At 43.3% G+C, this 12,764-nt stretch overlaps 2 protein-coding genes across 3 annotated transcripts in view; both read left to right on the forward strand.

Moving 5' to 3' along the window:
* LOC134028942 (putative uncharacterized protein DDB_G0292636) overlaps window positions 1-12,764 on the forward strand; it is a 384,233-nt gene that overhangs the window by 254,106 nt on the left and 117,363 nt on the right. The gene's annotated exons all lie outside the window — the stretch shown is intronic.
* lsamp (limbic system associated membrane protein) overlaps window positions 1-12,764 on the forward strand; it is a 266,689-nt gene that overhangs the window by 171,519 nt on the left and 82,406 nt on the right. The window lies entirely within an intron of this gene.

A 12,764-nucleotide genomic window follows, 5' to 3' on the forward strand; every position in this document is an offset into this window, starting at 1 on the left:
ACCTGCCAGACAATGCAAGCTGTCAACTTAAGGCTATTGTGATATTGTTGGACAGATGTCTTCGGTCACGTTGACAGCGACGTGCATTTTGGACGGATGTGCTCTCTTCCAAGATGATTTGACGTGTATTAACAGGGCACTCCCCCGCCCTCGCTCTACTATTTTGAAGTTTGCATTGTTGCTGGGCTATTGCTCTACACAAAAACAAAACTAGCCTGTTCTCAAGTAGCCTACCCAGGACATTTTATGGCAAAGTGTACTTATGCTAGGGTAAGATGTTTAGGTCTCACATTGTACGGTAAGGCGGTTTATAATTCGCCCCGTTCAATAGTATATTATAATTTAGCTCATTATTTATAACGTCCTTATACCTAATTGCTGTACTGTGTTTTAGAAGTGATAATATTTAACATTTGCAGTGTCTAGGTGAGGAGTTGAGAACAAGCTTAATCACAAGGACAGCACATGTGACCTACACAAGCCTTCAAATGGAACCAGTGATGATGATGATGACATGGAAATAGGCCCATCTCATTGTGTTGCTGGCCCCTGAGGTGCTGAACCCATGGGGTCAAACATTGTCTGTCAATGTTGATTTTAGTCTGACCTGCATGTTCAGGGATAAATCCACTCAACGGAATCCCTCACAGAAACAGGCAGCTCCCATCAATATAATTACCTGATCATCAAATGAGTCAATTCAGTCTCAGCCATTGTTGAACTTAACCCAGGGGTCATTCCATTTGTCTCACTCTGAAAATCCAATCCAGTCTCTCCCAGTGGAAACTCAGTTTCCATTAATTCAGTCAATGCATTTATTTCCTTCAGTGAAATTAAATGATGACCTTTTCCCTTGGTTATGGAAACTAGTGAAATTCATAGTTGACGGTTGTCCATTTGAATACCATTCAGATTGAAAAGCCTCAGATTTCAGCCATTTTATCTCTGTATTGGATGCTAGAAGTTAGGTTAGGTTCCAGTTATTCACTGTTATCCAAACCACACACTACAGACGTTTTTGAGTCTTTGAGTATAGTGGCTCAATTTTAAAACACCCACCATTTTTCAACCTCGACTGCTACTGCAGCAAACTAGATAGAAAAACATGAGAGGGGCTTTGAGGGCAAGGCCCCAGGCTAGTCATTGTGGAGCTAGAAAGTGTATAAGTTGGTTTAGACTAGCGGCAGCGCTATGTGGGGCCTGGAGGTGCAATATAGTTAGCGTACCTCATCTAACGCTTGTGGCTTAGCCATGACACCACTGGCAGAAGCAGAGGCTGGAAGAGAGAGTGTGAAAATTGTTTGGATATAAAAGCAGCAGGCTTATGTCTGAAATGTAGAATATTACACCTAATCAAATACATGAAAATGAAATGTAACTAATTGTGTTTACTCCTCTGTGCATGGACTCAAATAATTCTATTGTATAGCAAAAAAAGGCTCAAACTAACAGCAATCACCACTGAGTAGAGTACTTATCTTTTACAATGGCTTCATGGACAGTATTTCAACTGCAAGGTCATCTTGTAACGTTACTGAAGTTGTGTAATTGAATGTGGAATGGTATTTTGTATGATATACTACTGTATTCGTGGTGGACTAAACATCAGCTGGAGGGACTTAAAAATACTTTGACCTCTTTTGCTTGAATAACCGCTTAAAGAGTTAATCCGGGTAAGATTATATTGCTGGTACTGTTGGATTCTTCAATGGGGCCATTATTTGTGGACAATTGATCATTGCATTCGTAGCTTGAGCATCAAACTATGTACTGTTTTATTTTTGTCTGTTAAAATTCACTTGTGCCTTAGGGTCATGACAATGTTCTGTCAACTCAGACTAAGATTGCCCAGAGTGACATTTTTAAGTTGTCTCATGTCAGTTAAACATTTTCATCAGAGAGGGTTACATCTGAGCTGATATCCCCACGGTTTTGTCTGAAGCTCACACATTTAGGTTTCACTGACAAGCGGCCCATATTCTGAGACCACATCATGACTGACACCACTTCTCCGCCTGAAAGCCTGCATTAAACGGCTATCATTTAAAAGGAATTATGCCTTGATGGCAAGTTTTTTTTAAATGTTAAAATCTTTTTCAGCCCTTTTTCGTCCTCAATGTTTTACTTTTTAATTGCTTTTTCCTCTCCCTGCCTGTGTGGTGGCCTGCAGGGCCCAGTTTTGATGTGGTGAGAAGCGCCGGCAATTGTCAATTGCTTATTAAAGTGTTAATGACATAGTGTGTGTTATTGCTCTCCTACAGGTCAATTATCAGCTCTTTGACAATATCCTCCCCCCTCGCTGTCTCTCTCTGGTTATTTCTGGGAAGATTGTGTTGTGCTGGTGTTTTGCCCTGTAGCTTTCTGTCACCACAACCCTGGATCTCTCTCCTAATCTAATCTAATTTCAAAAATTACACCAGGCTCTGTGTACTGGAACCTGCCTGCAACTTCAGAGAAAAGGGATTGTGAGCTGCATACTCTTCATACTCCTCCCTTGAGTATAGACAATGTGTAGGGTTTTGGTGATCACTGTAGCCTGTATTGTATGGGGAAGTGTACATGGAACCTATGCTGTTTCCCAGTCTCAAGACCATCTGTGAAAGAGATAGAGAGAGCGAAAGAGAGTGTGTGTTTAGGTGTATGTGTGTGTGGATGGGAGGATATGGTTATATGATTTGGGAGTGCGGATCAAATGTCTGATGCGGTTGACTGTGTGGTGATCATCAAACCATGGTACAAAGTTGTATTCAGGAGAACTGCACCGAAAAGCTGTGTTTTTGGGAAATTCATTTTTTTTCAGCCTTACTCATGCAATATAGTTTGTTAATTTAATTAATATATATTTATATGTCACATATTGTACTGTAATTCTCCAATCACAAAAATAATCTGTGAACAATAGTATAAGCACATCCTTCTGTTTGCATTGAAAGAGTATAATCAACTAATTACTGCAGTTTTACAGTACCTCAGTAGACAATCTATGACTTAACTAGCTGTGGAATCAACTAATGGCTTCCAATCTCCAAAGATTTCTGCTGTAATACAGCTGTTCTATTTGCGACAGCAGTATGACCAGTCACAACAGCAACACCTGTCACAACCGAGCCATTGCTGCACTGACTGAAAACAAAATAGAAAATCAATGTATGGGTTTTCAGGAGGAAGGAAACTGCAATACCATTTTGGATGACCCTCCCCAGAGGGAATGCATCTCTCAATAAGTCATCAGAGGAAGAGTATCTTGTCTACAGTTTAGTACCTCCGCAGGCCTCGCTCCATCCTCGCCACCTCTAGCACCTCCCTTATGGCACATCCCTTATGGCACCTCCCTTCTCACCCTGCCTGCCCTGGGCCCTCTATGCAGTAGTGACCTGATTTACAAAGAGAGAGAGAGTTAGAGAGAAGAGAGATGGATGGGGGGAGGGAGGGAGAGAGAGGATGGTGGAAGTAGAGAAATGGTACCAGAGAGAGGGAGAGAGAGATGGAAGGATGGAGGGAGAAACCAGGGACATACAGCATTAGTACAATCAGCAGCATAATCCTCTCTGCTCCCACCAGGGCAGACGTAGGATTTTCAAATCAATTTCATTTTCACTCACGATGCTACTGTCGAAAAGCTGTGTGTCTGCCAGCAACGACATTATCTCCCTGGCCCAATTTGTTTGGGGACACAACAGGGGTTAGGATTGGGGTGTGTGGAGTCGTTCAGGGGGGTATTTGGACTTTTAGGAACTATGGAAGTTTTTAAGAAGATTTGGGGCGGTTCTTAATCATTGAAGCTTCCCCAAACTGCTGTGTTTGTGTGTCCTCATACATCGAAGCTGGGTGGTTTGTGGCCAGTGGGACACAGGTTATTCAGAAGATGCTGTTGGTTTTTAAGCCTCATTCTAACCCTAATCCTTGGAGAGAATTACATATAAAGAGTAACTGTGGTGGTAGGGGGAGGGAGGGAGAGAGAAAGAGACAGAGAGAGAGAGAGAGAGAGAGAGAGGGGGAATAGACAGAGAGAGAGAGAAAGAAAGAGTGAGAAAGAGTCTGTTTACTGACTATCAAGAGCATCCTGGAGTCCTGGGGTTTTGGTGGTACTTTGACAGCCTCCCTGTCGGTGTGTCTCCGACCCTACGTAAGTGTTCAGTGCTTGTGCTCAAAGTTATCAAACACGTTTGTTTTCGTAAACAAGCCAGTTTTCCTTCTAGGTTACCGAGTTGTTTTGGAAAATTGTGTTTCAAAGAGGTAACTTGAAACGACCTCCTACTGTAGATCCCACTCATATCATTTCCTGCTGCTTTGTCCAGATCATTTAAAAGTGTATATTTTTTAGGTCATTGTCGATAGCTGCTCTTTTCTTGCCCTTTTGGAAACAATTAGTGTGCACCTAATCGTTCCTAAGAGCACTGAGCATTAATACATTCTCTTGGTCTTTAGGTAGGCATTTGGTTTGTTGTGCAAGAGATAGAGAGACTACAAGCGAGTGATTCGTGTTTACAAAATGGTAGCTTTGTTAGTCAATAGACAGACACTAAGAAGGGGTAAAAATGGCTGTGTCCTGAATGAACAGCTAAATAAGACAATTACACCATCACAAGAAGCATCAGAAGATCACACCAAACACTAAAGAGGATTCACTCCATGTATGGAAGAGGCATTTACTTTGCCTTTCACCAGCCTCTATAAGAGACAGGATTGAAAGATGGAGGCATGTAGTTCAGTATGAGTAATAGTAGTGGTGCGGATGTTGTCGAGTTCATGTACATTGTGAAAGTGTTTGGCTTTGAAGGACGGTTTATGTATTTGTAGTCAACATACAAATACAATATGTTGTAGCAATGTCTGGGCATGACTACATTTGATAGAAGTCTGAACAATATAACAACATAATCTTTTAGCGCAAGATCAATCAGGCAACATTTAAAGAGAGAGAGAGGGAGAGAGAGAAAGAAAGAGAAAGAGAGAGGGAGAGAGAAGAGAGAGAGAGACTGTGCAATTAGTGAATACCGACCAGTAATGATTGGAGGACAGATACATGCAAATCACTCCCACATTTGATGTATTTGTAATCTATTTGAATCCCTTTCAAAACAGAAAATGAAAAAAATACAAATGTTGTTCTCTGTCAATCAATACTTGGATAGGTAAAGCTTTCATTGATTCCTTCAGAGCTAGAGCTTTGGGACAGATTTGTATGTCAAGGATGTTAAAGGTATGACAAGATACACATCTCGATGTAGGTTGGTTTGAAGCTGATTGTATCTGCTTGCACATAATCGGGTAAATAGGACAGGTGTAATCCACAAGATTCTCAAGTAATAATTCCAAAAGAATATATAAAAAGAATAGGTTATTTATTGGAGTTTTAATTTTCATTTATCTTCATTAATAGATCAGATCGACAGTGTATTCACTGATGTCTGCAGAATAACTATTGGCAAGCAAAGTAGCAAAGCAAAGTAGTGCTACAGTTGATGTGCACGCGGAACAAGTAGTGGCCAAGGAACACCAACAAACATTATGGTACAAACACAAACATGGCTTTTCGTTGCCATGTTAGTACTGTATTGTCCTTCCACCCATGTGGATTGAGGCTTGAAAGGTTTTCACGGTAGAACTGTTTTGGCTGAATTGGGTTTGTTTAAATCCCAACGGTCAGCTGCGTTTCATGTGTCCTAGCCCATGACAGAACCCTAAGGATAACATCATCATAACCCAAGCTTTGCTGCATAATTCTGCCTACAACGGTAGTAAGCACCACACATGACTAATTCATGGTAACCCTGTGTTCCCAACCACTTAAGTTACATTTGCTTGAGAAAGGTGGTGCTGTCTGGGTTGAAGGGCTACGCGTAGTGTAGTGCTTTCACTTTGAGGATGCGAGGGTAGTTGTCTGGACCCCAGGTCATCTGTAAAACAAGCCCTATAGAGAGGTCCTCTAGACAACAACCTTCAATGCTGAGTAATATTTATAACAAAAAAAACACTTACACAACATCCAATATGTGTATAACTCGGTGTACTGAGCTCACAACCTGCTATGCTTTTACAAGTACAAAAGATTTAATGTTGTACTTCAATTCAATATCATGTATCATGTTTTTGTATTATTGTTCAAATGTATTTCATCTAATTTCACCAGACACGTTCTCATAAAGCTGTTGAAGTGAAGAACAACTTGCATGGCAGCTATCGGTCTACAGAGATGATAAGAGTTCTACTTTTTTTGCAATCCCCCACAATCTGATGAGTCTGTAACTGAACAGTGGCAGGATCGCAAGCAGAGTTTAGACAAAAGTTGGAATACTTGGACCCTTTGAGACATGGCAATAATAGGTTGTTTTTGTTTGGTTTCAAATGGAACGATACGCGGATAATCCTTAAATGTTCATCTGTCAGGGATATGATTTGTTTGCATTTTTGCCTTTTCTGTTAGTCTGGGCTAATTGTTTGTAGATTGGAGGGATTTTTATTTAACATTTACTCGTTTGGCTGTTGTGGAGTAAAGACTCCTCTTTAAGTGGCTGTGTTTATTCGTTTGTACTTACAGACAGCTGATGGTGCTTCTATGGTGTGTGTGTGTGTGTGTGTGTTTGTGGAGTGAAGCTGTGCACCATGAGCTGTAACAGGGTTAAACGGATTAGAAACCCCTATGGTTATCCCATCAGCCGGGACGGAATACGCCAAAGAGGATTGGAGGATACACTTCATTGACTGCATGGACTCAAACCTTTCTTTTTTCCTGCCTTCCATCATATCTGGTAAAGAGGTAGCACAACACAACCAAGGTCCTCCTCTGACAAACGTTATCAATAGTTGTGCCAACCCCTCAGTGAATGCAAATATGCCTTGGAAACTGTCCATTTTGATGGCTTTTGATCAACAAGACACCATATTTAAACAAAATCTTTCTCATAATTCCAACGGTTCTATTCCCACTGAATTTTATGAATTTAAGAGATGCTTTTATCCAAAGCAACGAACAAACAGTGCAGATAGGAAGTGCAGCAGAAGCTCCAGGATCAGAAGTGACTAAGAGTATGTTGATGGTCAGTCAGTGAACGGTCTGTATTTACCAGCCACAGTGTAATAGGGCATTTAGCTAGCGCATACTGTTCAGCAGATACATAAGAAGCAATTAATAGGACATCTGATAAAAGCAGCAGGTGATGGCGTTACCTCGGACGTCCTCCCAATTCTATTCAGCCACTTTGTGGTTGACTCTGTCCAACCTTACCAAGACAGAAGTAAGTTAATGAGGATGTGGGTTGTCACTGGAGTCCCCAGTGAGTTGCCATCCTCTCTGCTTTTAGCTCAATGGGCTAATTATGTATGTGTGTTCTGTGGCTGTGAACCACCCCCTACTGTGACTGTGGTTCTTTGGTCCTCTGACTCAGGAAAGAAGTCATCAGCTCAGTCTATTTGCTTGGCCAGTCCCCAGACCTGTGGTCCAGGACATTACTGAGGCTAGCCAAAGGACATCCCCCCCACTCCCCACAGTAACTTCAGTCATAATGCAGAGAGGGAGAGGGAGAGAGGGGGAATGGGAGAGATGGGGAATGAGAGAGAGGGGGAATGAGAGAGAGGGGGAATGAGAGAGAGGGGGAATGAGAGAAAGGCAGCATGAGAGAGAGGCAGCATGAGAGAGAGTCAGCATGAGAGAGAGGCAGCATGAGTGAGAGGCAGCATGAGAGAGAGGCAGCATGAGAAAGAGGCAGCATGAGAGAGAGGCAGCATGAGTGAGAGGCAGCATGAGAGAGAGGCAGCATGAGAGAGAGGCAGCATGAGAGAGAGGCAGAATGAGAAAGAGGCAGCATGATAGAGGCAGCATGAGTGAGAGGCAGCATGAGTGAGAGGCAGCATGAGAGAGAGGCAGCATGAGAGAGAGGCACCATGAGAGAGAGGCACCATGAGAGAGAGGCAGCATGAGAGAGAGGCAGCATGAGAGAGAGAGGAGAGCTGGTGGGAGGGTGAAAGGCAGAGCCAGATCTGTCCCTTTATAGCCTTTTAAGGTATTTTTGCATGAGCATTTGCTACCTGTCGAACAGTGTAGTATAGCATCAGCTTTTCTTTCTAATGGGATTGTGTGAGATCGGGTGGGAGGCGATCTCAGACCACGAAAGCGTGGTTGTGATCATGGGTGAAAGAGAGATTATGATTGTGAGAGAATGAGCAAGCAAATTAATTTTTCCCAAGATATTTCTTGTCAGTAATTTCTTCAGAAGTCATAGACAGACTTAGAAGTTGTTGAATTATGTCTTTACTCAGATTTGTGTTTGGTCAAACACGCAAAGCATAAATAACTTGTGTAGCTTTACAAGAGCTATATCTCATAGCCTCGGGGAACTTTGTTAATATTCCCAATGCAGTTTTTTCTCTCGACACTCTCCATGTGCGAACTGTTCTTTTTCATCAGCAGCCATTAGTGAGATTTCCGTCTACACACAGACTTCAAAGCACACCAGCTACAATGCTGCCAAATCAAAAATGACAATCGCCATAATACTGATGATGGGGGTGAGGATGATGACGGTGATGAAGCTCATGATGAGATTTGAAGCGCTTTTAATTTTGTGCAAACCATTTAGCCACGATTACGTGGGAGGTGGATGACAGTTAAGAGGAGGGGTGGAGGAGGGCAGGGAAAAAAAGGATGGTTTTGTGGTGAAAGAGACCATCTTTTTATGGCTGAGGCGATTATCTTTAATCATACATCTTCTCACTTTTACCTTGACCACGGCTCAGAAATTGTGGAGATCTGGGGGACTCGCCATGCAACTCTAATCAACCGTTCCGCATTTGGAATATAAACACCATTGGCTGTTAAGAAGCTTTGCTTGTCAGTTGTAGGAAAAACACAGGCTTAGGTGACTCTTGTTCTCAGAATGCTTAAACAGCTAATGTGTTACTTGGGGATCATCGCGTCTAAAACAGTTTTGGACTTGAGGTAACACGTCTGGTAATGAGGATCAGGTTTCTGGAGTGGAGAAAGAGGGGGTGATGATGAGGTTGGAGAAGAAAGAACCCAATGAAGAAGAGGAGGAACAGAGGAGGGTTAAAGAGGTAGGAGAAGGGCAAGGAAAGGAGAAGGGGCAGGGGATGACGGGAGAAAATGCAGAGGAGGGGACAAATACAAGACTACGGTTTCTCTGAACCACAGGTTCAAAATGTATCTTGAGATTCTTCGGAGGGACTTCATCAATCATGTGTTGTTGTGCTGCAGACGAACCACGGATGTGATGGAACAGTTTGTCAGTGGTAAACAGAGTGAGTGTATACTTATCTAGTGTCTTCCAGCGTCAGCTAGGGTTAGGTCTAGTGCATAGTTGATCCAGGGTAAATCATATTTCATCAACATCAATATGAAAGCACTTCAGACTTTTCCTTACTCAAACATTCTCATGACTTGAAGCGATTTTGTATGCTGCTAAATATACCACTGTGTCTCCTGTCTTATCTCTAATTTCAGTTCACTAATCCAGCATATGGAGCCAAGTGAGAGTATGATAAACGCTGTGTTTGTAAGCTGCCGATGAAAACAGAAAGAGAGAGAGATCATAGGATACGCAAAACAACACAATCGGAAGCGGAACAATAGCAGGAGAACCTCAGGGACATGTTTAGATGTGGCTTCTGCTTCTGAAGTTCCGTTTATGGGCGGAAAAAGAAGCATATGCGAATCATCCCAGCATCCATGCTGGGTGTGTTTGTGTGCAAGTGCCTTGCCAGTGTGCACGTCTGCACGCCCGTCTGTGTTTGTCACTGTTCCCCCTGCATGTGTATGCCACCAGTATGTGTGCCAGTGTGTATGGCTGTCTGTGCCCTTTTGTGTTCACTCCATAGAGGTGCAAAGAGGAGTGCTTAACACCAAGTGTTCCATTCCGGAGTGTGTCACTGTCAACAAGAGCAGAGCACAATAATAAATCCTGTTAGGAAGAAATGAGAAGAGAAAGCTTATTTGACGCACGGGAACTGAAAATAGCGCGATCTCTGACTCATAATGAATTGTAGGTTGTGTTTGCCAACTGTATGATTTAGGTGTAGCATCTTACGAACAGATTTACTGAAGACTCTGACGCAATCCAATCTTTCAATCCCAGGCCTATTTGGATGTTCATGGATGTGCTCTCTGTGCCTTGCTCTACAATATAGGGTGGCTGATACCGTACTTTTGATACATACATTACATATTTGTCGATCACTATTCAAAATTGTAATCTATCATAGATCATGCGATCCAAAAGTCTGCATTTCTGGACTGCATGAAAGCGAGAACGTCCAGGATGGGGATGAAGGACAGGAGAAGATTGATCCTCTGGCTGGGGGAAGACGCTGGGCGAAGACGCTGGGCTGCGGGCCGTGCATTCAGCAGATGTGTTGTTTCTGTTTGTGTTCTTCACAGCACCTTCTCCTCCTCCTCGCCTTTCTGTCAGCTTCTTCCCTTCTCCTCTCTCGTTTTTTTCCCCTCAACCAAAGCCCCCTGCCTCTCCCTGCCTCTCCCTAATTGACTGTTATTGTCAGACTCCTACGCCCCTCGTTCAAGGACAGGTCTTGGATATAAACACGGAGGCTATTTTAAAAGCTCCAATGGATTCCGCTTTAAACTTGAGAATGGAACTTGTACACGGCAAGTCCGTAATTACTAGCATCATAAAAATGCCGTTTCAAGGAAGCCTGATTCTGACATCCCATTGCTAACCACCAGGGTGCACATTCACTCTAAACTTTTCAGCACTTTGGAAAGACGGTCGTCACTGCTTTTCCAGTAGCCTATTTATGGACATTATAGCATTTGTGGCTAAACATGTAAGACACCCAGTATGTCTGCTGTTGTACATCGGCTGGAACATTTTTACAGTTGTACTGTTTACGTTTATTGTCCCACTTTCTATCCCAGCCCACGGATAGAAATGACAGCAGGAATTGGAGGCACAAATGTACTTATGCAAATGCTCCCCAGGTCGACCTCCTGTTATGCACTAAGTAAGTAGCATGCGATTATCAAAGCAAATGTAGATGTGGAAAAATTAGGGGAACGATGTGTTTACTACGATGGAGAGCAGACAGACGCACTCGGACGTGGCTGACCCCCGACTGGATGGGCTGACGTGTCTAGTCAGTCAGTTATATTAGCGTAGAAATATGGGCCGGTTGGAGACAAGTGAAATGCATCTACTTAACACATAATAGCTTTTACTGCGTAGGTTATTCAGAGAAAACTGTGTGTTTGTATGTGTGCGTGGATGTGTGTGTGTGTGTGTGTGTGTGTGCATGCTCTTGTCTATGTACTGGCTATTAAAGAATGCTTCTGTGGAAAAAACTGAAATGTCCTCAAGACTAGTAAACTAAGGAAAGTAACATTTCATTTCTGAGGACATGTTCCTGGCATTGACAGTTCAAGTACTTTAATTGTGGAGTTATGGTTAGAAAAAGTGTTTGGGTTAGAATTGCATTAAGGGTTGGGGTTAGGAGTTGGAGACAGTTTTAGGTTGAGGAGCTTGGCTTAGAGTTCAGGTTGGGTTTTTTGAGTTAAGGTTAGGGTGGAGGGTTAGGGACAACACCCTTTTTAATGGACAGAACTGTAAGTCCCTACAAGAAAAGCCACACAAACCTAAATGTGTGTGTGTGTGTTTGTAAGTGTGTGCGCATGCATGTGTAACTGTTAATGGGAGTTTGAAGGGCTCTCTTAATTGAACATTTTACATAATAGGTTTCGGAATGGAGAAGGTTTGTTGCTGGTAAAAAGTAATTCCATTATTCTCAGCTATTACTCCCTAATGAGTTGGACTGTGGTGTTAAGAACATATACAGTTGTCATAGTGGACAGCCCTGAAAAAGAAAAAAATCCCAACACAATGAAGAAAATCCCCACAATGGAGTCTGCTATGGCACACACTGTGTATGTGTGTGTATGTACACTTGTCCAAAGGCAAGTGTGACTGGGGGAACGCCTCATTTCCTGTGGGTTCTCATGCTTGTGTTTGTGTGTGTGCATGCGTGCGTGTCTTTGTGTGTGTGGGGGGGCGGGGGGTGCAAGCATGTGTATGTAGGGGATTCCAGCCCTTACCCCTGCCCTGGGCTTCCTGTTACAGTAGGGAGAGTGTTACCTCCTGCTGTGACAGAGAGAGATGGATGTCTATCATGTGACCTGCCTCATCTGTAGTCCTGGACCTGAAAAATCCTGACCTACATGGATACCCTATAGAGAACTGGTTTAGTCAACATTGCACCCGAGGCAGTAGGAATATATCCTGGTTGTTGATTGTGTGTGTGTGTGTGTGTGTACTTTACAGTATGTGTTTGAGGTGATACTTGTGGGTGTGTGAATGCGAACACAAGAGTACGCCTTTTTGGAGTGGAGGGAGGCCGTCATAGTGCATGCGTGTGTGAGTGCAGTTATACGTGTGCGTGCACACTCATCCACACAACAGCTCAACACGGACACACACGGTTTAGGGATGCACTTCAAAAAAAAGGAGTGGAACACCAGATTTGTTGACGCTGCTCTACAGAGCAGGGAGATCCTGTGGATAGCCATATTAATCTGAGTCTCATAAATCCAGTCCAAAGGGGGTGGGGTTAGGGACTGATGGGGGTGGTGCAGGCACGGAGGGAAGGAGGGAGACACGGTGGGTGCGAAGGGAGTCTGGTCGGCAGACAGGCAGGCGTACAGTACATCAGGCAGGCAGGCAGAAGAGGGCAGGTGGGGCAGGGCAGAAGAGGGGATAGTCTGGGAGGGGGAGTGTGGGCATGCAGCTGGCAGGAGGGAGGGA

The sequence above is a fragment of the Osmerus eperlanus genome, chromosome 11 (assembly GCF_963692335.1).
Source record: "Osmerus eperlanus chromosome 11, fOsmEpe2.1, whole genome shotgun sequence".
Lineage (NCBI taxonomy): Eukaryota > Metazoa > Chordata > Actinopteri > Osmeriformes > Osmeridae > Osmerus > Osmerus eperlanus.